This window comes from Cygnus olor, chromosome 12 (genome assembly GCF_009769625.2).
Source record: "Cygnus olor isolate bCygOlo1 chromosome 12, bCygOlo1.pri.v2, whole genome shotgun sequence".
In the NCBI taxonomy this organism is placed as follows: Eukaryota; Metazoa; Chordata; class Aves; order Anseriformes; family Anatidae; genus Cygnus; species Cygnus olor.
The window spans coordinates 874,235-896,928 of NC_049180.1; the positions used below are offsets into that span (position 1 = coordinate 874,235).

The 22,694-nt window shown below is 44.1% G+C and overlaps 1 protein-coding gene across 1 annotated transcript in view; it reads right to left on the bottom strand.

Annotated features, from left to right (window-relative positions):
• Positions 1 to 22,694, bottom strand: part of ZFHX3 (zinc finger homeobox 3) — a 533,455-nt gene that overhangs the window by 504,962 nt on the left and 5,799 nt on the right. Inside the window, exon 2 of the mRNA XM_040571666.1 lies at positions 13,469 to 13,596. The gene's annotated coding sequence lies outside the window, so the exon portion shown is untranslated. The remainder of the gene's footprint in view (positions 1 to 13,468; positions 13,597 to 22,694) is intronic.

Consider the following 22,694-nt stretch of genomic DNA (forward strand, 5'->3'; position numbering starts at 1 on the left):
CAAAATAATTTGAATTTTGAATGTGCTACCTAGGCGGAAGTTTGAGAAGTTGTGACTGGAAGCATACTTAAATAAGACAAAAGGTATCTCTTATGTATTGGAAGTTCATCATATTTCCATATATGTTTATTTAAGCTGAATCACAATGTAGCTCCATGTTTAAAGCAGATATTTAACTTAGCTAAAGCAAAACGTTAGAAGACATCAGGTCCTTCCAGAATAGCGAGCAGCTAGGAAAAAGCAGGATTCTTATTTATAACAGCCAGTTGGTATTTAATGATGAGGGGAAAAAAAAAAAAAAAGGAGCAAAATACCCAGGAAAAATGAGATAGTGTGTATTACAGGTTAGCAGTTTCTCACTGCTCACTGGGCAGACTACATTGCCATCTACTGGGAGAGAAAAGTTAAAATTCCACTAAAGAGCCTGTATTTCAAAAGGCTGGAAAATTAACTGGAAAAATGCCCAATCCAACATTCGGCACCGAACAAAAAGAAAAAAAAAAATTGTCACTGAAACATCAGTTCCTTTTATAGCTCATTATGTGCTACTTCTGCAATCTCCTCCCAGCATTTTCCTTCCTAATTTCCAGCCAAAGCCTCTCCTCAGCTCCCGCCAGCTGCTGAGGAGCAAGTTAACAGCACGCGGAGACACCAGCACCGGCAGCGCCAACACCAGCACCCCTGCACCAGCAGCACCACCAGCAGCAGCACTGCCACAAGGAGCACCAGCACCACCACCAGCACCACCACCAGCACCAGTGGTCACCACCAGCCGCATGGGCCCTGCAGATGGATCCCAGGACAGGGCGGGTGGGACAGGACGGGACGGGACGGGACGGGACAGGACGGGACAGGATGGGTGGGCAGCCCTGCTGCCCCGGGGTCTCCCCCGATGCCAATGCCCAGCACGTGGCCCCTGCCTGGGGTTGGCACTGGGGCTTTGCAGCGTCAGCAGCCCCTGACCCCTCATGGCATGGGCCCAGAAACAAGCGATCCCAGGTGCGTTGCCCGGTGCCGCTCCAGGGTGCTGCTTCCAGCAGCACCGCAGTAATACAGGAATCCATGTCCTTTGAAACTGGGCAGCTCTCGTGTTCCTAAGTGACTCCAGTGCTTTTCACCTCCCGTGTTGTTACTTGTTTTACAAGGGAGCCCAAGCCCACTCCAGCCCTCGCCATGCAGAGCACCAGATGCTGACACAAGGCACATCATCTCCTGAACATGTATGGCCATGGCACACAAGACAAAGAATAACAAGGGGGGGAAATCTATCATTACTTTAAAGGTGGGAAATTGTAAGAGCAGCTACTCACAAATCCAATATCAGCTACTCACCCGGGCTCAGCCCATCCCTTTCTTCGCCCTGCCATAACACTACAAGTCCATGGGACAAGTAGCTGAGTGCCACAGCCCAGATCCTGCTCAGTTTTCTGTGCCAGGAACGCCACTGACACCAGCCATGGCCTCAACTGACCTCTTGCTTCCCATCTACTGCTTCCACATATCCTCCAGCCAGACACCAGCAAGCAGGGAAGCTGGCCAGGCTCCAGCACTGAGGCCAGGGTCAGAGCAGAGCCACTACAGACAGCATAGGAGAGGGTTGAAATGAAGAGGAGCATGTGAGGACCACCACATGGTGGGCTAACGGAGCTGGAGATGGGTTAGGCTGGGCTGGAGGTGGCCCAGGTTGGGCTGCGGGTGGGCTAGGTTAGAACAGAGGTGGGCTAGGTTGAGTTAGAGGTGGGCTCCCTGAGCTGCTCCACGAGAGCCTACATCGCTGATTGTCTCCTCTTACCAGCACAGCTGAGCAAGAAAAAGCAGGTCACAGGGCTGCGAGAGGCTTGGCTGTGCAAAGCAGGGGGAGGTGGCAGGCAGCAAGCTGCAGAAGGAACAGAAACAGGCTTAGGCTGTAGTTACTCCAGGAGCTAACGCAGTACCCTGTACATTATACCCCATACTCAACAACTGCATTCCTTGTCTTGAGCAGCAAACCTGCTTTTTCCTCAAAAACACACAGAAGCTTTCAGAAAAATGGTGGCCTATAACTAAAAATTGTTTCTGAAATACTTTCAACCCGTATCTACAATGCAGAACTTCCCCTGTTCATTATACGGAATAAAAACAACGCCAGCTTGTTCCCATGCCCGAATGCAGAAACAGAAAATTTTGGAACCATAACTGGATTGGGTGAGTCCCTTTGTCCTCTGACTGCCAAACAGTGTCACAAAAGCCAAGCGTTTTAAGGTCAGGCCATACTAAACGCGTTTCTGTCCCTATGGCTAAGTTCATTGGAGTCAGGACTTCCTAATGAGAGGTCTGCATTTTCAATGCAAATAGGATTTCTATCAGGATACATTTTCATGACGGGTCTTTGCAGACAAAACAACTCCCCTAATATCAGTGATGGCTCCTACATTTAATCACATATATTACTGCATAAAAGTGGTTTGGGGGCAACAGCAAAACGAGTTCTTTTTATACTTGCACTAAAAAAAAAAAAGTCTCATCAACAGAATTATACTAAAAGGAAAAAAAATTGCATTTTAAAATAAATGCAATTGAAAAAAAAAGGATCTGGGAGATAAGAGAATGGTAAGGTAAATAAACAAAAAAGACGAGATACACAAACCTCATTTTCAAGATTAAAACCAGTACAAATAACTGGGAGTGGTTAAAACTATCATTCATTATATATGAAAAGTAGAGACTGTTTAAAATTGGAAGCCTATTGAAAAATTATGAAGTAAATATCATACGCCTGTAAAACTACTTCAAAATGTATATTACATATCAACTTAGAATATGGCAAATTCGGTGAAAGCCTGAATGCTAGCAAAAAGGTTTGTCTTTCAAGCATCACGCCAGGAAATCTACAAAATGGCCATGTGTAAATACACACTGAAATAGAATTAATTTTTATATAAATTTCAATAAAAATATTTTTATTATTTATTGGTCTATAGTATCCTTGTTAATATATTGATCTATAGGTGGAAATCATAGCAGATAGCTAATGTTAACTATTTTTAAAAGAAAATTAAAACATTTTATTCTTGTCTCCTTTTTCTTTTTTAAAATTTTGATAAGAAGTTACATTGCTATAAAATTTCCAAAGGTGTGGGGGGTTATTGTTTATTCCTTAATATTTTTAATTTAAAGGCAGATGTTGCCTTTTTTATACATTTCAAAATATGACTTGGAGTTCTGGAGAAATGGAAGCCATCACAATCTATTATTTTTATGTATACATATATATGTGTGTGTAATGCATGTATGCGTTATAATGAAAACCACTGGAGATGTCCAGGCAGTGCTCAGACAAACAGCAAGACATCCTGCCCCTAAGATCTCACAGAGTCACTTAAAGCGAGAGAGAACAAGAGGGCGGGGGGAAAAGCGGGAGATAATAAGGAAAGAATAAAATCATGATTAGAAACATGTAATCGCATAAACTAACTGCACACGTAAAATAATAGTTTCAAGTTGTTTTCATGTATGCTTGAAGGAAATTAAAAAAGCTAAGCTTAAATGCTTCTCGACTGACCCATCGCTGCTACCTCTTTGACATCTCCTTCCCCGTACCATGCTACGATGTGTAATTCAAACACCTCTATTGCACCACACACACACACCTTAAAATGCTGGGGGGGGGGGGGGGGCTGTAATTGAGCTGGACCACACATATTCTCTCATTCAGAATAAATCTATACGAACTAGATCCAGCATTTTTAAAGTAATGCTGCTTGTGCGGTCTGCTGATATCTCAAAGAAACAAGAAACTATTTTCACATCTCATTCCCATAATGGATGAGCTGCAGAGCAGATGAACACTCTGTTCGGTTTGTCACATATATATGAAAATTCTTTGATACTTCTACATTAAGCTTTCAAAGCCAAGCTGTTTTGCCAGTCCACTTGTATACATTAGAAACCGTGATGGTCACAGACAGTCTTTGTTTGTGGTGTTTCGTTTTGTTTTGTTTTTAATGGAAAAAAGCATATGTAAATAATCCCTAATGATCAGGTCAATGGTCTTAGGGTTAAAGCGGGGCTTTACGCTGCTTTTTGAAAAGCTGCCCTGCTTTGTGGCCCTGCAGGATCATTTCTGGAGCAGTCTCTGGGAGCAGAGCGAGCCCCTGGGGCTGTCCCTGCCCCGTACCGGGGCTGGCCGGTGGCCGGCCGGGAACCTTCCAGCAAGACCCAGATGATTTTCTGCTCCGTTATCTGCAGGTGGAGTTCAAACAACCACCCCAGAAAGGCCCGCACTTTGGGGTCCAGTTTTTATCTTGTTTATACCATTTCAATACATCTGAGTTCAATGAAATTAATCCTGATTTACAGCAGTAAGCGAGCAAAATAATGGTTCTAAGTGGTGTAACCTTTTACCGTCTTTCAGTTGCCAAAGTCTACCAGCTGTTAAGTCTATCAATTTTGCTCTTTTCATTTTTTCAGGCACATTCTACCTTCAGTTTCTGCTCAAAATTCAATTGACTTCAATGGGATTTCTGTGTAAGGAGCAAGGCTCGAACGCAGCCGCTGAGACAAATCTGCCGTCGATTTCAGCAGCCGTGAGGCCGAAGGCGCCATCCCCAGGAAGGGACGCCAGCAGAGGAGGAGGTCTCTGTGCAAAGCCCACTGTGCAGGATTAACACATAAGCAAGATCTTATTTATAATGACTCGTTCATTTAAAAAAATGCAAAGCACAGTGCTTTATCTGTTATTGTGCCGTAAGCTTCCAATACTCATTGCTAACTACTTTGAGTTATTAGTGCTGCCAGGGTTGGCTATGCCTGAAAATCTTTGTTGACTCAGTTTCAATGAAAGTAGGGGTAAATTAGTGATGTCACCACCGGAAAGCACAATATTTTTGCTGTCAAATATGCTTTGAAAAGTTGTTTAAACAAAGGGAAGTAAAACACCTAGCTATGAAAGTTATATAGAAACATGATCACTGAACTTTAAATTTAGGAAGAATTAAGCTTTTAAAAAGTTTTTTCCACTGAAAAAGCCTTTAATGGTAGTTATCCAGGTGGCCCCTGGATTTATTGTTGGATTTCGCTTTGACTGCTATGGAGTTCCCAAGGGCACTATTATGTCAATAATTTCTAAGGCAACATTTTATTCCAGGTAACTGAAATTCCTTAGAAGATGAGAGCTTCAGCTTGGAGATTCTCGGATCCCATTTGAAATCACTCATACTGACTACAGTAGAAATTTAAAAATAAATTGTTGTATAGCCTTCTGCTTTCAGCTATATATATAATCTATATATATATTTATAAACATTCTTTATATAACAATTCAGAACTTAATTCCCCTTGACGCTATTAAAACTATATATTTAATTACATTCATAAAGGAGTTGCCTGGGATACAGTCAAAACCTACCACTAATTCAACGTGTATTATATATTAACACACTTTGCGATTCTGAAAAATTAGTAAGACGGGTCATACGCTGTCTTCATTCTGGGCATGGAACTTCCATCAGAGTCAGTCAACGGCCTTTATTTATAAAGTCTGGGTTTTTATGAAGAAGTCTATAACGACTATTTTTGGTCAAGCTTAAAAGAAAAAGAAATGGCACAAAGGTCTTCTGGTTTCCAATGCACAAAGCATATTTTGCTAGTAGGAAAAGTAGAGTAGGACTTCTATCTAGACTAAACAAATTTCAGTACAAAATGATAAATGAATCAAGGAACTTACACTTTGAGATCCTAAATTATATTAAGTCTCTGATTTTATGAAGCCAGAAAAAGGTCATTTCGTGATACTTATAAGCTACAGTAAATAACTAAAATTTATGCAGTATGATGATTTTAACCGTTAGTATTCTCAAAATCTTGATAATCAATACAACTTGTAAGAAATCAGAGAAATTAAACTGAAAATATAATATATATGTTATATAAGATATATATTATTATTATATAATAATATATAGTTCCTTTTAAGAACTATGATGTTTAATGTCCATTTGCCATGTTTGTTCCACAAGTCACATATAAAAATAAATTTACTATATTTCTTGCATTTGATTAACAGAAAGCGCCTAATGATATGTGTCCAAATTCCCAGAATGGTTGTCCCTGTGTTGGTGTCTATACAGGCTGTCTTGCATAAACTGAAAACCATCTGTCATAAATACATAATCGCTTTTAAATCCACCACACCCATTCCTCCCGCTCCCCAAAAAGGATGCATGTGAAGTATGGTCTGCCCCTGAAATATTCCTTGCAAGTTGCTAAGTGGATATAAAAGAACACAGACCTAAAATAATCTGCAAATAACTGTAACATAAGCCCTGAAAAATGCTTTTGGAGCTGGAGAGAGGGGGGAGAAACAATTCCATCGCCCGGAGTCGACTCAGAACCCGATTCTGAGTGAAGCATTCGGGCAATATTGTTTGTCCCTGGTTTATTTTGTAAATTTGAGAGATGATTGCTACAAATCTTATTTAAATCAAGCTTCCTTTTGAATATTTTCTTGTAATTGAACAAGTGTTAAACTGCATCAGGCTGTCACAGCTGTTACAATACATGAACCACACTTACAGTAACAGCTTTCGTTCCACATTTTTGTGGAGTAGTTTCCATAGCACTATGATCAGGGTTTGCATATTTTTATACCACTTGCATATTGAAAATAAACTCTGATGTTTAGATTGCTTTCTCCAAGTGCATCTGGTACTTAAATTTCCTGAAAAACTGAGCAGGCAACTCTGATTTAATACCAAACAGCCAGAGTATAACACCTTGTTTTATTTTTTGTAGAGTTATTTTTAGCCTTCTTTTCTCTTAAATTTGTAACTAAACAGTATATCGGATGAGAAAGCTTTGAAATACGCATTTATCTTAATTGTCATCCATGAATTAAACATTATGGCAAACTTTTCCATTCACAACAATATACAATACAATCAGATATTCTCCATGTAATAATACGCTTTGCATAATTATCTATGCCTCGATTCAACGTCTAGAACAGATAAAAAGGTGCTCAGAAGTTTTAATTAAACCCCGGTCCTCGTGCACAGGCACCTGCCTCTGGCCAGCAGCCCCTGCCCGGTGCCACCTGGGCGTACGATGGCACAGCCCCGGCACGCCGTGCACGCGCCTGAGGCCAAGCTTATTCCTGACCAAGGAGCCGCCTTCTTATTAGAAAAATATACACAACTTTATATGTCTTGAGGGAAACAACCTAATGAGCACAAGCTCTTCTTTGGAAAGCAAAGCAAAGCCAGCACGAAGATGGCTTGTGTCCTGCTGGCTTCCCCCCAGAGCCGACCCCAGCCGCCTGCCAGCGCTCGTGGTCGCGAAGCGCGGGGCCACACCGTGCCGGCACCGCTGCTCCCTGCGAAGCGCCCCGCGAATTAGCAGATTGGAAATTAGCAAAATACAGCAATGCCGTTCACTTTAAATTTTAATAAGAAACAGAGACATCTTCTCTCTCTTTCTTTTGCTGTTCCTCCCTCTCCTCTAAGAACAGAAGGCTGCTGGTGAAAGGAATGAAAATCTGGAAAGAATTTGGGGTGGACTGGCCAACCCCCTTTCATTTCCTTCAGATGTTTACAATCTAGCACCTTTCTGAAGACAAAGATGGGAAAAAAGCTATTTTTTCTTTTGACTGAAGGGTGAGACAGGGGGGTATTAAAAACTGATCAATGTAATTTTTTTCGCAGAAGTATTTGCACATCTGTGAAATAATGTAATTTATGAAAAAAATCTTTTTATATGACATTCATGATTATAGCCTGATCTGGAAAATTATTCAAATATAAAATTAAATACTCAAAAACTAGCTGTGCTGTGGATGACTGAGCTTTTACCAGCTGTGCATCACACTTCTGTAATTCTATTAAAAGTATGTAAGTGAGGCTTTCCAACTATGTCTGAATCTCTTTTAAAAGGAATGTTACATTTCTAAATGTCTTTATGATCAGTTGCGTTTTGTTTTTTCTTGATTATCGTCCCAGTTGTTGGATACATTTTATCTGACTGTACCAAAAAGAAAAAAAAAGAAAAAAAAAGAGAGAGAGAGAGGAATGCATACCCATGGAAAGCGCTCTATAAATTATATTGTATTTTATTATCACAGGGCTTAAGGAAAAATTGGCTCTTAAGAAAGGTTAAAAACCTTTAAAGTGCATTCTTCTGTTTGGTTGAAATTGCCTTTGATTTAACGCGATCCATCTGGGCCCGGTACCTGGCCACCTCCCTGCTCCGCCCACCCCCAGCCCGCGCGAGGCCCGGCCGCACGTGGGGCGCCCAGGAGGCGGCCGTGGGGCGAACGCCCCCCGAGCGAGCGCGAAGCCGCAGCTGCTCTGCTCCCAGGCGCCCGCTCGCAGGTTTCTGACCGACTCGTCCCCTGCAAGATGAGCGAAGTGCCTGAATAGTCCCCAGCATTATTTTACACGCCGAGCCGCACGCCCCGCAGTCAGGTTGGGAGGGGAAGGGCTCCGTGTGCTTCCACACCATTTTCTTCTCGGTTTCAAGGCGTTCTGCTCGATTCCAGCTGAGTCGGGCAGGACTGCACGGCCAACCTGCCCCGTAGCACAGGCACAGGCTCCGCATCAAAGTTCGCCCGTATTTTCTAAGCTTAAATATAACATTTGGCATAGATCCTCCACATCTTTCTTATTATCTACAGGTTACAGATAGTATAATCTTGAAATTATGTGCACTTTCCCACGTAACAAGCCAATATTTTGATTAAAAGGGAAAATACAATCCTAAAACCAACCTAAATGCTCCGGGATAAACTAGCCATTAAAAGAAGAGCACCAACAAAAGGCCACATTAGTAAAAGACAGGATCTGCAGTTGTAGTTTAGCAGGGAGAGAGACAAAATAAGGGATAAGATATTGTTTCTGCTGCCTAAGACAGACGGACTTTAATAACACTTAACAGAATGATGCACATTAACGATCTCAGAAAGCACTTCTTATGCCTCATCCATCATGCGGAGGAGAAAATGAAGCCTTCGACAGCATTAGGAATTATTCTAGATCTTGTCAGTAATTCGCAGCTTCTCTGTAGTATCGTAACACAAATTTGTGTGTATGAGACACTGACCATTAATCTAAGGGCTTTTTTTCACTCGCCACAGCGTGCTGAGAATGTATCAATTGTTTCATGGAGAAATTTCACAGATGAAGCCTTACTAAATAAAACACAGAAGAGGAAAGAGATATAGACAGAAACATAAACAAGGGGAACTCAGAGACAAATTATTATCCTTAAAACAAAAAACACAATAAAATCTCCATATATGTGTTTTCTGAATGGGCAACAACAGACCTCATTCACTGAAAATAGTCAGAATATGCAGTGATTATAAAGTTATGCTCATATATACAAACAGACTTATATTTAATTTTCTGGGAGCCTTTTTTCCCCTCCTTACCAGAGCATAGGAAAAAGCCTGATCTCTCCTCCCAGGAGAGTCGTGTATTTTTACAAATAGTAGCAAAACAAATTTCAATGCAAAATGCCATACGACTAAATAAACAATAGCTTTTGGCAACCTTTTCCTTAAGTCGAAATCTGCTGTTAATCGCATGATAGCTGTTTCAACTGGAATCTGTACTACAAAGGAAAATGTCCATAAATATTTGTACAGCAAACTCCTAAGAAAAAAACCCTCTGAGTACACTCCAAACTCATTTCTATACATGTGACGTAAAGATGAAAGCTAATGAGTTATATGAAGTTTATGATAAATTAAAACTGTTCTGCTTCCAAAACTCATACAGCAAGCAGATGTATGTTTACATAGATGTGATCGACTGCTCAACAGCAGAACACTTGTCAGACAGAATGAGGTGAATTCTCCCCTAGATGTGGAGGAGCTGAATTGTCTCAGGAAAAAAAAAAAAAAGATGGAATTTGACAAATACTAATCATGCAGCAATAATCAGCCTTGCAGTGGCCTAAAACATACACTATTTTATCTCAATTGAAATAGTGACATATATCCAAGAAGTCCTCAAAGAAATTTGGATTTAGATAATATATTGTGATTGCAGTAGATACGCAGGATTAAAATCATTCTTGATCTTCAAACAGAATAAGAATGTATAGTTCTGTTTACCGCACATATATTTGTACATAAAAGATAGCACAAATATTTTAGGCTATTTAGAAGCCCATATTTCTTTATTTTCAATTTGTACAGACCAAATACTGGGAAAGTGATTTGACAGTCACAGGTAATAGGCACAAATTACAGATTAAACTCATTAGAAATTATAAACACTCATATAGTCTCTTAAACCCCCTGACAAAACCTGAAAATTAGAAATCCAATAACCAAGCATCAATAGGGTCTTTAACGGCTGGACAGATGTTTAAACTGCACGATGCTCATGTCAGGAGTGAAACGAAACAGTTGAAAATCAAGGTTTGCACGAAATAACAAGGCACTAATGTCAGATCAGATCATTCATATAAACTGTTTTAATCCATCTTTTGGCATTAAATGACATTCTTCTATAATTGTATAATTTTGTTGTTCATTCATTTTGCATAGCATTAATAAAATAAAATAATTAAATAAATAAAATAAAATAGGGAAAATATGCAGATGAGGGAGACCATTCTAAAACACTCTGCATAGCCATCCTCAGAAAAGGACTACTATCAAATTGATACATACAAAAAGTCAGGACTATTGTCAGAAAATAAATGTAAATAATGCTTAAAAATAAAATCTTATCAGCAAGCTTTAATTCATGGCTTATTTAATTAAATCACAGAGGGAAATATTGCAGGAATGGTCACCTCACCAACAGTAACTAGATAAATCCCTAGGAGCGGGCACTGGGATAGCAAAAGAAAAATTGTTTGTGTTCCTAGTGTTCGGTCTGACCTGGGAAGGATAACAAAAGAATCTGGCATGAATATGTATTTTTATAGAGCGTGCTGCTGGTAAACATACCAAATAAAATAGAGTGGATTATTTTAAAATAGTTTCTCCTTAAGTCTTAATATGTTTAATATGATGATATGAAAAACTATATATAAACCAGAAACATATTCAGCCCGTACAAATTCTTTACAGCGCAATAAAAAGGCAGCCAGATTTCAGCAGAAGAAAACAAACAAACAACAGAAACGCTCCGAAGCTGCCCTGTCTCTCTGCAAGCCTGCGTGCTCTCCAGTGCCGAGATAAAGACCCAATCTGCTCATCAAACACCTCCGGGCTCGGCCATCTAATAGGAACAAATTGGCAATGACTGCCCAAGCAAGTAACACAGGCCCACTGATTTGTAGATTGATACTGATGCCTAATGATCCCCTTGGGCAGATCAATAGCAACAATCCTCATCCCTGCCTTTCTTCTTTATTGGCACGGAGGACCGAGGCGAGCAGAAGCCGTGCACGCGCTCCCCAGCACCGCCGCTCCCGGCCACGGGGCAGCAGGGACTCCTCCGCAATGGGGGCCGAGGCCACCCGGCCTCGACGCCTTGCCAACGGAGGGAGAGCACTGCTGCCCATGCTCCCCTGCCACGTGAGCGAGCACCGGCGGTGGCTCCTGGCCACCCCGAGCACGTGCCACCGGCCTGGGCTGGGCACGAGGATCGCTGCCACCGCAGCCGGGATGCAGCGCCCGCGGCCAGCGCGTGCCAGGCCAGGCCGACAGCTGGGTGCTGGTGCCCAGACAGCACCGAGACACCAAGGATGAGGTGAAAACACAGCACGTGTCAGCACCACGCTTTAAAAGTTGAGATTGCTAAGAACTCGAGGCAAGCATGGTGCTTCGGTGGCACAGAAATGAAAGAGGTGGCGGCCTGGCCATTGTTTAGGAAGCCAGGCCGTACGGACAGGTTGATTTACCCTGCGGATTGCCGTATTAGGGTTGTACTGCACTTCTTCTCTTGGTGCTCTTGCCTTTTCCCTCCTCGACTTTCAGTTGTCTTGTTGTCTCTTAGTGCACTACGGTATGATCAATCAGGCAGTTTCAACGCAGGATTTTTATTCAGTTAACCGTGAGTCACTTTCATCCACTTCCCCCGGCCCCACCCCTTGGAAGAATTAGGGATTTTCTATTTATTTATTAATCTAGTGAATACAGTTATCCCATTAGTATATCCTTTTAAAGTCCCTGGTAATACCTAAGAAAAACTAATAGAGCTGCTTTTTTTTTTCTTTTTTTTTTTTCACTGAATTAATGTTAGTGACGTTCTGCAGACTTGTGAGTGGTCATTTACGGCACCGGGGCTGCCGGCAGGCATCGCAAGCAGCACTGAAGGTCTGCGGCAGCTTCCCTCGCTCTAGAATAACTGTGTATGAACACAGACCTTACCGGGTGCACCCAAATTAGCAGGTAAGCAAACGCAGAACAAACGAACAAAAAAAACCAGCAGAAAGTTTGTGTCTGCTGAGTATGAAATATTAATCCTGCAGTTAATGGGTGTGTAATGCCATCTGAATCGTTCTCCCCCTGCTAACTCCTCTGCACACACCCTCAGGTCCCTGCTGAGCCCACGGGCAGGATGAGAGCACAGCCTCGGTTCTTAAATCGCATTCAGCCCCACGGCCGCCCGCCCGCGATCTGCTTTGTTCAGCAACCGCTGTGGTATTTTTATTCTTTATGGCCGTTTTATTAAAATGTGGATAAAGCAAAAGGCAAAGGATAAAATTAAATTTCACTGACTGTAAATTTCTAAAACGTCCCTCCAATAAAAGATTTCCTTTTAACAAAAACGCCTTTCCCGTCTTTCCCCCTATACTGTCGCACGTTCGCAGTAAGAACGGTGCAGCGCTGACACCCGAGTGCCCCCCACCCGCTGCGCGGGTCCCAGCTCGGGGCTGCCCCCCTGGCACACGCAGCCCTCCTGCCGGGGCTCCCCCCCCCGCCCCGGGGCCGTGCCGCAGCCCCGCTCCTGCCAGCACCGGGGGCTGCGATCGCCGCCGCCGCCGTCGTACCCACGAGGAGCCGCGGCCCGGCCCCAGCCCCGGCGGGGGGCAGCGGGGGCCGCTCCGCACTGCCCTGGGCCCGGCCCTGCCCGCAACCCCCACCCCCGCCCCCCCGGGGCCGTCCGCGCCCACGCGCGACCCGGCCCTCGCGCCTCCCGCGGACACGCGGCCGCAGCCCCCGGCACGGCGCCGCGCCTCCGGCCCCGCGCCCCCACGCGCGGCCGCCGCCGGGCCCCGGGTGCGCGCGGCCCCCGCGCGGCCCCCACGCGGCCCCGGCGCCCCCACGGAACGCGGAGGCAGCGCGCGGCGAGGAGCGGCCGCGGCGCCGGGAGGAGGGAGGGGAGCGCGCACGTGTCACGGCGCAGCCCCGCGCCCATTTGCATATTCACATGAGCTCCGTTCCCAGATTGCTTAAGCAGGCAAGAAGTTAAGGTGTCTTCCCCACCCACCTTCCCTCCCTGCTCCGCAGAGAAACGGCAATTTATAACCAAAAAGGGAGCGAGAGGCAGAGAGGGGAGAGGAGAGAAAGGGTTCGCGCAAACTGCCTTACCTCCGCCGGCTGGCTCCCGCTCTCCGAGGAATTCCCCCTGGTTCCGCTAGAATTTTTGAGAACCATCCTTCAGGGTTTTTAGTTTTCCCTTCCTCTCCCTTCCTCCTCCTCCTCTCTCGGTGTTGTGACTGGGTTTATAAAAAAAATAAAAAAGACAACTCCATGTTAAGCTAGCAGTCAGGGCATCGTGAAGTCTAGGGCTACAGGGGGAGGGAAAAGAGGAGGGGAGGGTCACAGCTTAATGCCTTACAAAAGGGAGCCAAAAGCCTCTATATTTTTTTTAATATCCTATACAAAACGCTGGCATGCATATACATGTAATACACGCGCACGCAGGGCAACGTACATGTCGCTAATTAGATTTTTGCCAAAAACTGTCGAGGCTCAGCCTATGACGCAAATAAGCGCAACGGCATTCGGAGTTAACGTGGAAACTCCATCCCTAACCTGCCCTGTTGTTCCTCCGTGTGCACAGACACCCGAGGAGCGCGAGGTTTTATGTAGCGTGCAGCACTGTTTGCGATAGCTCGCACAATGGTTGAGCATCCAGGTCCAGCCTTAGCCCCACGGTGCTGGCTGGGGCTGCTTCCCTGCAACGGTGCCGGTACCGAGGTGCACTTCTGCACAAATTAATTTCCACATTGCACAGCTCTAACGAGAGCGGGAAAAGAAGGGGGGGAAACAAAATCGTGCATCCCCTTGCAAATATACCAAATTGGCGTCCCCGTGTTTACGGAGAGGGTGACCAGGAGCGCAGGCCTATTGTTCTGAAAGGCACAGCTTTTGTTAGCCCGGGCGGCACAGGCTCTGCCCCCAGCCTGCCTGGTTCCTCCAAGGAGCTCGGATCCCTTGCACCAAGCTCGCCACCCCTCCGTGGATCGCATCCACTTTTTAACAACCTTGCATTAAATGTTTGCTGCAAATACGCGGTGCGTACACGTGGCACTTTTTTACAAACGTGTCATTACCATGAATGATTAAGGGCTTCGTTGCTCCCCTGTGCAAGGTCTTAGGTCTGATTGCTGACTGATTGCTGAATTCCACTGTACACCTCACAACATGATTTCAGTGAGAGGGTCGGGAAAAAATGCACTTTATTTAAGATTTTTTTTTTTTTTGCACACAGAATATTTAGGAACGGTCAAATTTATTTTTGCAATTGGCAAAGGCAAATTTGCTCCTAAGCTGAACCGTCGCGAGTCGTGTTTCATCCCAGCGTACGTTTTTATGGAGAAGTTATAAACCCCTGAAATATGCGGTGTCTATCAGGAACGCTGGATGTTAGATCACACGCCACAGCAGCGGGAGCCGCTCTCTCTGATGCAGGGGCTACGGAAGCTAGCGCAGGAGCGGTGTTTGCATGTGCGCTTGTACAGTAACTCCATGTGTGTTTGCTACTGTACGGGGCTGCGGCAGTGGAGGGCAGACAATAGGAGCCGGGGAGAGCGAAGGAGTTAACGGGAGCTCTGCTCCTGCTCCCGCCACCAAGTTGCACGGGGCTGAGCGGGGACGAGGAAAGCAGGTCAGTGGCTACCAACTGGTTAAGCAAACGCCAAAACAAAGAGTGCTTCTTTATTTTGACGAGATCTTGGTAGGCGCGCTTTCTTATGAAAAATAATTTCTCTGCCTTTGTTTCTCTCCTCCTTCAAAGAGAGTGGGAAACGTGGTCCTTTGTATTCACGCCTGGTTTCCAAAGGAAGAAAGGTGATTTTTAAGAATCTGACCACCGAGCACGAGTTACTCGTCCTCCACCCAAAACTGATTAAAAAAAAAAAAAAAAAGGAAAAAAATTCTTTGACAAGACTCAAAGGGTCCCTGAAATAAAGAAGAAAGAAAAAACGTCCAAAACATTAGAGACAGAAACATTATATTTCAATATTATCATATGAATTAAATGTAATCCTTGAAGCGACTAGTCCCAGGGGTCACATATTAGGCCATTTTTTTCTTTTTTTTTTTTTTATTTAATAGAGGTCATCCAGGCTGAAAAGCAGAACCCAAATGAAAAGCATCTTCAATGTGGTTATAACATGAGCTGCACGAGGTCAGGCAGTGTCTTGTATGGCCTCATAAAAAATACATAACCAGACAGCCTAATAGTATTTCTTTGCATTCATTTTTGGATGGGAACTGGCGGGTGGGGGAGGGGGAGGGAAGGGGCTGATGGAGATAGGAACATATAAAAAACCGCACGTACATTTCCATAATGTGCAGCTTTTAATACATTTCAGTTAGGAAAAAATGAACATTCATTTTAAAAGATGCCTCAGTGAGCTTTATTTAAAGGACCAATCCTAAGAACTATTTCTATGGCCCTAAAAACAGAGGTGGCGTTTTAGCATAGCCCTGTGTGCGCGTGCAGCACCTACACACACACGTGCATTTATTTAGGACAGTGGTGCTATAGCCACGCTTAATTGGAAGTGCAACCATGTTGGGCTTGCTTTCATTAAAAATTCCTAATGCACTTTGTTATTTGTCCGTACACAAACACAGCCTGATTAATTTGAATTATTTCTCTTCTGAAAAGAAATACAGATGAAAAACCCCGGTTACATGGTTTCTGCTTTAATTTGCTCTCACAGGGGAGGGGTTTGCCCAGCACAGAATTTATGCAGGTTGCAAAGATACACTGGGTGGGAGAGAGGGCAAGAGAAAGGCAAGGCATAAAAGGGAGCGAGGGGGGATAAATAAAAATAAACAGCGCTAAAAACGCTGGGAGATAAGAGAATCTCTAAATATTGCCTCCCTTCCCCCTCTCCCAAATATAGCCTGGAGACGAGTGACCCTGCTGGGGAGCGAGCCGCAGAGGTGACCCAATGCTAACCAGCCTGTTAGAACTAATAAGGTGCGCTCCTAAGCCACTCAGCTGACACTGGGGCATTGTGGAAATAACTCTCCTTGTTATTGCCCATCCTCAGCTTGAAATTTACTACTCCTTTGCATTATTAAAGAGACAGCTTGCATTCACTATGGGGGAGAGGAGCTGGGCAGGATAAATAACTGTGCACGATTTTTTTAATGTTATGTTTGTGCTCTCTGTAGTCTTTATATTAAGATTCTGAGCATTAAAGCATGCTGGGTTAATAGGTTGTTATTTATTATTTGAACTGTTTTCAAAAATGAAATCTAGTTTAGAAAAATAAGAATTTTTTCCCCCATAGCAAACGGTCAGAAAACAGGAAATGCGTGAACCATCGCAGGGAAGGTCAGGCTGTGGCCAGCAGCAGGCCTTGTGGGACAGAAACCTTTCCAAAACGCTTCGCGGTAGCACCGCTGCTCATTCACATCCGATGGGGAGCAGAACAGAGCAAAACAAAACAAACAAACGAAAAAACCCCACCACAGCAGATAGCATGGATTATGACGCTGGAAACAAAAAAGACCTGCTGCAAAATGAATCCACTCTTGCGAGACAACATGAAAAGGGCGTCAAAATACAGAGCTGCTTTGCGTTCTCTGGGCTCTCACATTTTAAAGCAATTGCAGAGAAAGGTAAAACTCTGAGATAGAAGTAGGCGGAAAAAAGCAATGTTCATCACGCCCTGCCCACGCGAGCTTCCCCAAAGCGAATCCAGAGAGGTGGTGCAGCTGCCCCAGGAGCTGGCCGCCCCTCTGCGGGGCAGCTGCGAGGGTGGCAGCGCAAGCACCGTGCTGGGATTTACATTGGCACTTAGCAGACCGAACGCTATCGAAAATGAGCTGAGCTGCTCGTCCAGAATATTCTGCCATCTCTGAATCGGTTTTCACGAGCAGGCATTTTAACCTCGGTCACCATAAGGGCTGGAGAGGCCGTACCACGGGAGGTCTCAGGCCGCAGAGCAGGATCCTACAGCCCCGCTGCAGCCTGGGCCTGGCCAGCAGGGGAGCAGCTATACTAACAGAACTCGAGTATTGTTAATTTTGTGTAGCAAATCTGAATTAACGTTGGAGACATCACTGTGAATAGTGATCGATGATAAATAAAATCCTCTGGGTAAATACAGAACGCCACTTAGCAGACCATAGTGGGCTGGCAGAAGCACACACTGTTTCTGAAGCCACGGAGGCTTTGCTTCTCTCTCGGTATTTCATCGGATGCCATGAAATTGGTTACTGGAGGGATTTGAGAGAATTCTTAAGAGAACACAAGAGCCACAGCAATGCTTTAGCTGTCCACACCGACTGTTTTGTTTCTGCAAGTTCAGAGACAACCCATTCTTCTGAAAGGTTAATGTGGTCAGCTGCTGGGAAGACCTGGGATGACAGCAGGAATCAATGCATAGTAATGTGATGAAATACATGTAGCTGCCATAATACGCCGGAGGAGCGTATTGTGACCATTGAGGGACCAAGGAGCAGCCCTAGGAGTGGCTGTGATTTGAAGGGAGCAGTCCGGGAGCCCAGAAGACCACCCTTGGTGGGAGCAGAGGGGCCCTGCGCGCACCAGGAGGACAGGGTGGGACGCAGCGTTTTTGGCTCGTGCTCCGTGCAGCGCCCTGGTTCTGCAGGACACGTGCCATGGAGCAGCCCGTGCATCCCGAGGGACCTGCCCGCCAGGTGCAGGATGCTGCCAGCGGCACGCCGTGCCGGCAGCTCCTCTGGAGGCTGGGTGTCGTGGCACCTAGCTGGCGGGGTAGTGGCTGGCCAGGCTGCTGCGCTCACTGTGCTCTCTCACGGCTTCACAGCAGGCAGACCTGGAACCACGAGTCTGATCTAGTGGTCACTGGAGAGCCGATAGCTTAGGAGTAGATCAAAGATGACCCAAAGCTTTGAAAGAGGCATGTTGAGAGCTGTTTCTCACGGGAGGTATTGAAAACCATCAAATCACTGGAAATGCTCCGTGTGCGCACAAGTTGATCATCCTGGAACCGCAGCCCAAACAGCATCTGAACATGGATTTATAACTCTTGTTTAAAACTAACTCTGTGCCTATCGCAAAACCAGCCTGAGTGAGGTTTTAGCATAGGCATACAAAGTGTGTTTAAATACAAAATGTCAACATACATTTATGGTAGCAAATAGCAAACAAGAAGTATTGCTTCAGAGCAAAGGGATAACTGCCAGCTAAGACAGGAAAATGAAATCCAGATTTTTGATAGTACCAAATATAAACAAGGAATTAAAGTGGATACCTGGACAAACAGGCAAACCAGGAGCCTTACTGACTCTCTCAGTTATTCCCTTCCTGGCATCCTAATTTTGTGAGTCATCAAAAGTAGCCAAATTAGTCCTGTCAGCAACGGAGCTTGCAGATATTCGTAACTGCTATACATTTATGTATGCCCAAAGTATAAAGTTACTTTTATAAAAACACAGCTGCATATACATATTTTTAATCAAATACCCCTCCTGTAAATCATGATAATAGCAACAAATGTAATGTTTTATATTCCGGTTGTAATATCCAAAAGTTTTTGGGTAAAATCGAAGGTGTGGAGACTCACAGGGCTGTGTTAAGCAGCTCTTGTGCTCAGCCTTCAGGTGGTAAAGCTTAAGTAACGAGAGTATTAGAACCGTGACAACACTCTACTGGATTTAAAAATACAATTTTCAAAACTGATTGCCAAACTCTGATCTCAATAGCATGCCAATTTTTTCAGCTCTGCCAGCTGATCCCATAAAAAGTATTATTTCGCCTTACAAACCCAGGCAAAGTTAGGCATCCAAAGAAGAGCAATTTGACTCTAGGGTTTCTAATCCCCTGCAGCGCTCTCACTAACACTGAACATTCTCTTGAACCGACATCAACAACACAATTGTAAAAACAACAGCCAAAATTATTTCTTATATAACTGGATTGTATCAGTGCCGGATCTGCCACATTAAACACAGCAGTGGTTAACCTGCTCCACTCTTAATTCCATACCTCTTGTTTAGACTGACTGTTTAAATGGCTGTCTTGCTATCTTGGCTTTTCTATGTATCACATTTTATGAATTTTAAACCTGCTTCTTCTGCTTTTTTGATATCTGCTGGGCTTCAGCACTGTCGGCTGTGAGGCCGCGTGGTCTGCACAGCTTTTGTAGTGGGCAGGCAGAAGGTGGGGAAGGTGCTGGCTGTCAGCTGCAGCTGAATCCTGCTCGGGTTATGATCACGATCAGATCAGAGCGATTTTGACAGAAGGTGCTTAGTGTGTAATTCCATAGACGTGCCTATCTGCAGAACAGAAGCAAACCAAAATTTGAGGTAGGGAGCCTGTAACAGAATAACCCATGGTGTTCATCATCAAGGGGCAGCCACTGATGGCCGAGCACGGCAGCGTGAGAGCCGCAGTGAGGACCAGCAGGGTCAGGAGCCTCCCGGACCGGTGTCCCCTGCAGGTGGCAAGTGGCCCAAACAGAAGATGTGACCCAGGTACGGATGGAGGAGGGCGAAGGTTAACAGTCTGCTGGGTAGGGAGCTGTGTTCCCCTCCTCCCATAGAGACCGGAGACCAGCACGGGCCTTGGACTAACTGAACAAAAGACTGAGGGTCTGGCAAGGCTGAGAAGAGAGGCAGCTGGAGACAAATACCTCTCACCTGGGAAAAAGGACAGGAGAGGCCAAGAGAAGCGTGAAGCAGCTGTCGTGGTTACACAGTCTTGCAGCCCCAGCAGGACCAATTTCCATACCGCAAAACCCCTGCGTGTGCGTATCGCAGGCATCTAACATGCCTGTCGCTACTTTGCACCTCTGCAGTGTTTCTGCTGTAACTCTCTTGTACCTCCCTTTTCCTGCTCTCCAAATATAATAGCAACTGACAAACAGATAAAACTTCTTTTAAAAAAATCTGTAACTAACATATCTATAACAAATATATGTACGCATTTTAAGCCATTCTTTTGGGAATCAGAGTATTAGGTTGCTTTATACAAAACAGGACTTATCTGCTGAATATTCTAAGCAATATCATTCTCAATTATTAAAAAACAGCTCAGAAGGCTTTTAGCATGCAGAAAAATACCTAAATATATTAAGCCTCTCTATGTGTCCTAATGAAAACTATGAAGGGGGATTTGATTTTTGTTAGCTCTCTGTTTTTAACGTAGACCTGCAAGAGAAGATGGATGTCCCCAGGGGTGAAGGAGCTGGTCCCGGTCCAGCCTCCAGGCGTGCCACCAGCTGCCTTCTGAGCTGTGGCCAGTTGCTTAATAATTCTGCAGAATGAGGACAGTAATTCATGTCTCCCGTGACTCATCTGTTTTAGCTATTTAAACTAAAACTCTGCAAGATAGGGAGTGAAATTTTAGCTCCTCTCAAACCAGTGAGTTTTGGCACTGACTTCAAAAAAAGGAAAATTGTAGGTTAAACAAGTTCAGGTGTCTATATAGTGAAACACTGATCTTGGCTGTGGTCTCTAAATGCTCTTAGAGTGCTAATAATAAGAATGTGGTGGCATATCCGAGACTACACTGCAGCCACAAAAATGTAAGGTCTTCATTTTCAAACATCTCAATGCTGCCAAAACCATCTACGCAGAAAAACACACACTAGCAGCTGTCCAGCAGTCCAGGTCTGGAAATCATGGAAATGCTAACCTCCTCTTCATTTACAACCAGAGGTACTTGATAGCTTGTAGAAAATGAACAGAAGGAAAGTAGAGATCACAACTGGGGGTTTGGCCCCCCGGTGAATTAAAGCTAGAAGTGAAAGCTGCGGAGAACAGGAGCCTGAACCCAGCTCCCCCAGAAGAAAACCGCAGCATGTTAACTCTGGAAGGAAAAGCTGGGAAGCATCAGGGGGTACTGAAGCATCCGCAGGAGCAACCTGGTTAGGGAGATTAATCCTGTTTACATGAGACTCCCACATGGGCAACCTGTGCAGTTCTGCGCAGAAGAGAGAAGCTCCTGGAGAAGACCCCAGGTTCCAGCCAAGGACACGACTAATCCTCTCAGTGTTTGTCCTTCTGAAGAAACAAACAAACCCAACCTCTGGTTGTACCCCTACTGAAGTGACCTGCTTCCACGAGAGGAAGCCTCCAGATAGTTACATAGATAGCTAAATCATCACTGGTTACAGCTGCTAGTGATAGGGAGGAAGGCATTTAATTTATCTAAGTGATAAGCTTTGCTCTTTGTCAGTTTTTTTCAGGGAAGACTATTTCACAGTGTAAAAGTCATAGTTGTTAGGAAAAATAATAATGATATTCAAATTTTTACTAAGGATCATCCTGTAATTCTGAATAGCCATAAGCATGAAAATCTGTTTTATGGGCATTTAAAAAAAAATAATAAAAAAACTCAAGCTCCATAAATGGTGAATTCTATGCAGAATAATGGCACCTTTTTCTGTTGCTGTTGCTTAAAAACTTTAGAACCATATAGTCAATATTGCAATTTTACAATTAGAAGATGGGTAAGTGTGCTCATCTTTCAAAATCACTTTAAGATCTAAAATATTCCACATCAGCTAGGTATTACTGTTATCCTCCTATTTTCATATAAGTTTTAGGTCTAGTTCTGCACTGTAAATGGTGCAGAGTAGTTCTGAGTGGATTTCAAAAATCCTTGGTGAGCTGAGGGCTACCTTAATAAAAACAAAGGCATGAACTTGAAACACGCACAGTTGCAACTCCCCAGATAACCTTAATTTGGAATAAGAACGTCTTTATTTTATTTAGTTCAGTGGTTCTTATAGTTAGGACCAAGAGACCACTACCCAGTCGTGGAATTTCTTTGAGTCACTTTGCGTAACCACACAGAACCAACTCATTCATAAATTTTACTGTTTAGTGTAATTCTATAGACTACAGTTTAGGAGCCAGTGGTTCAGTTTACAGTGTTTTGAAGAAGTTAAACTAACACCAAAAAGCCAGTTATTCCAGATGAAGTGATCCATCCGTAGAACTATACTGGTGTAGAAGGCGTAACTTTCCTATATAAACAAGTCCTAAACAGCACAAATCCTCCTGAAACTCAATGGCACTTGTGTTCTTAAGTCACGCAGATGCCTTTGAAAACATACGCGTCCATTTTATTCTTGTTACTTCTGAGGCTGTTGAAAGATACTGGGAAATAAAAAATGGTAAAAATCTCTCAGTGATGACTTTGGCTTTCTGACTGTGTTTTGAACCACCCAGCCGATGAGTCCCCCTGTTCTTTCCCCACTACTGCCACCCAGAAGCTCCAGGCAAAGCAGGAGTGAACATCTTTGCAGGAGGTGGCCTAAAAAAAATGGAAAAATAAAAAACTTCTGCTTTGAAGAGTGTCTTGTAGTGTTATGTCCCAAGTTAAAAATATCCCCAATAAAATTCAACCAAAAAACCA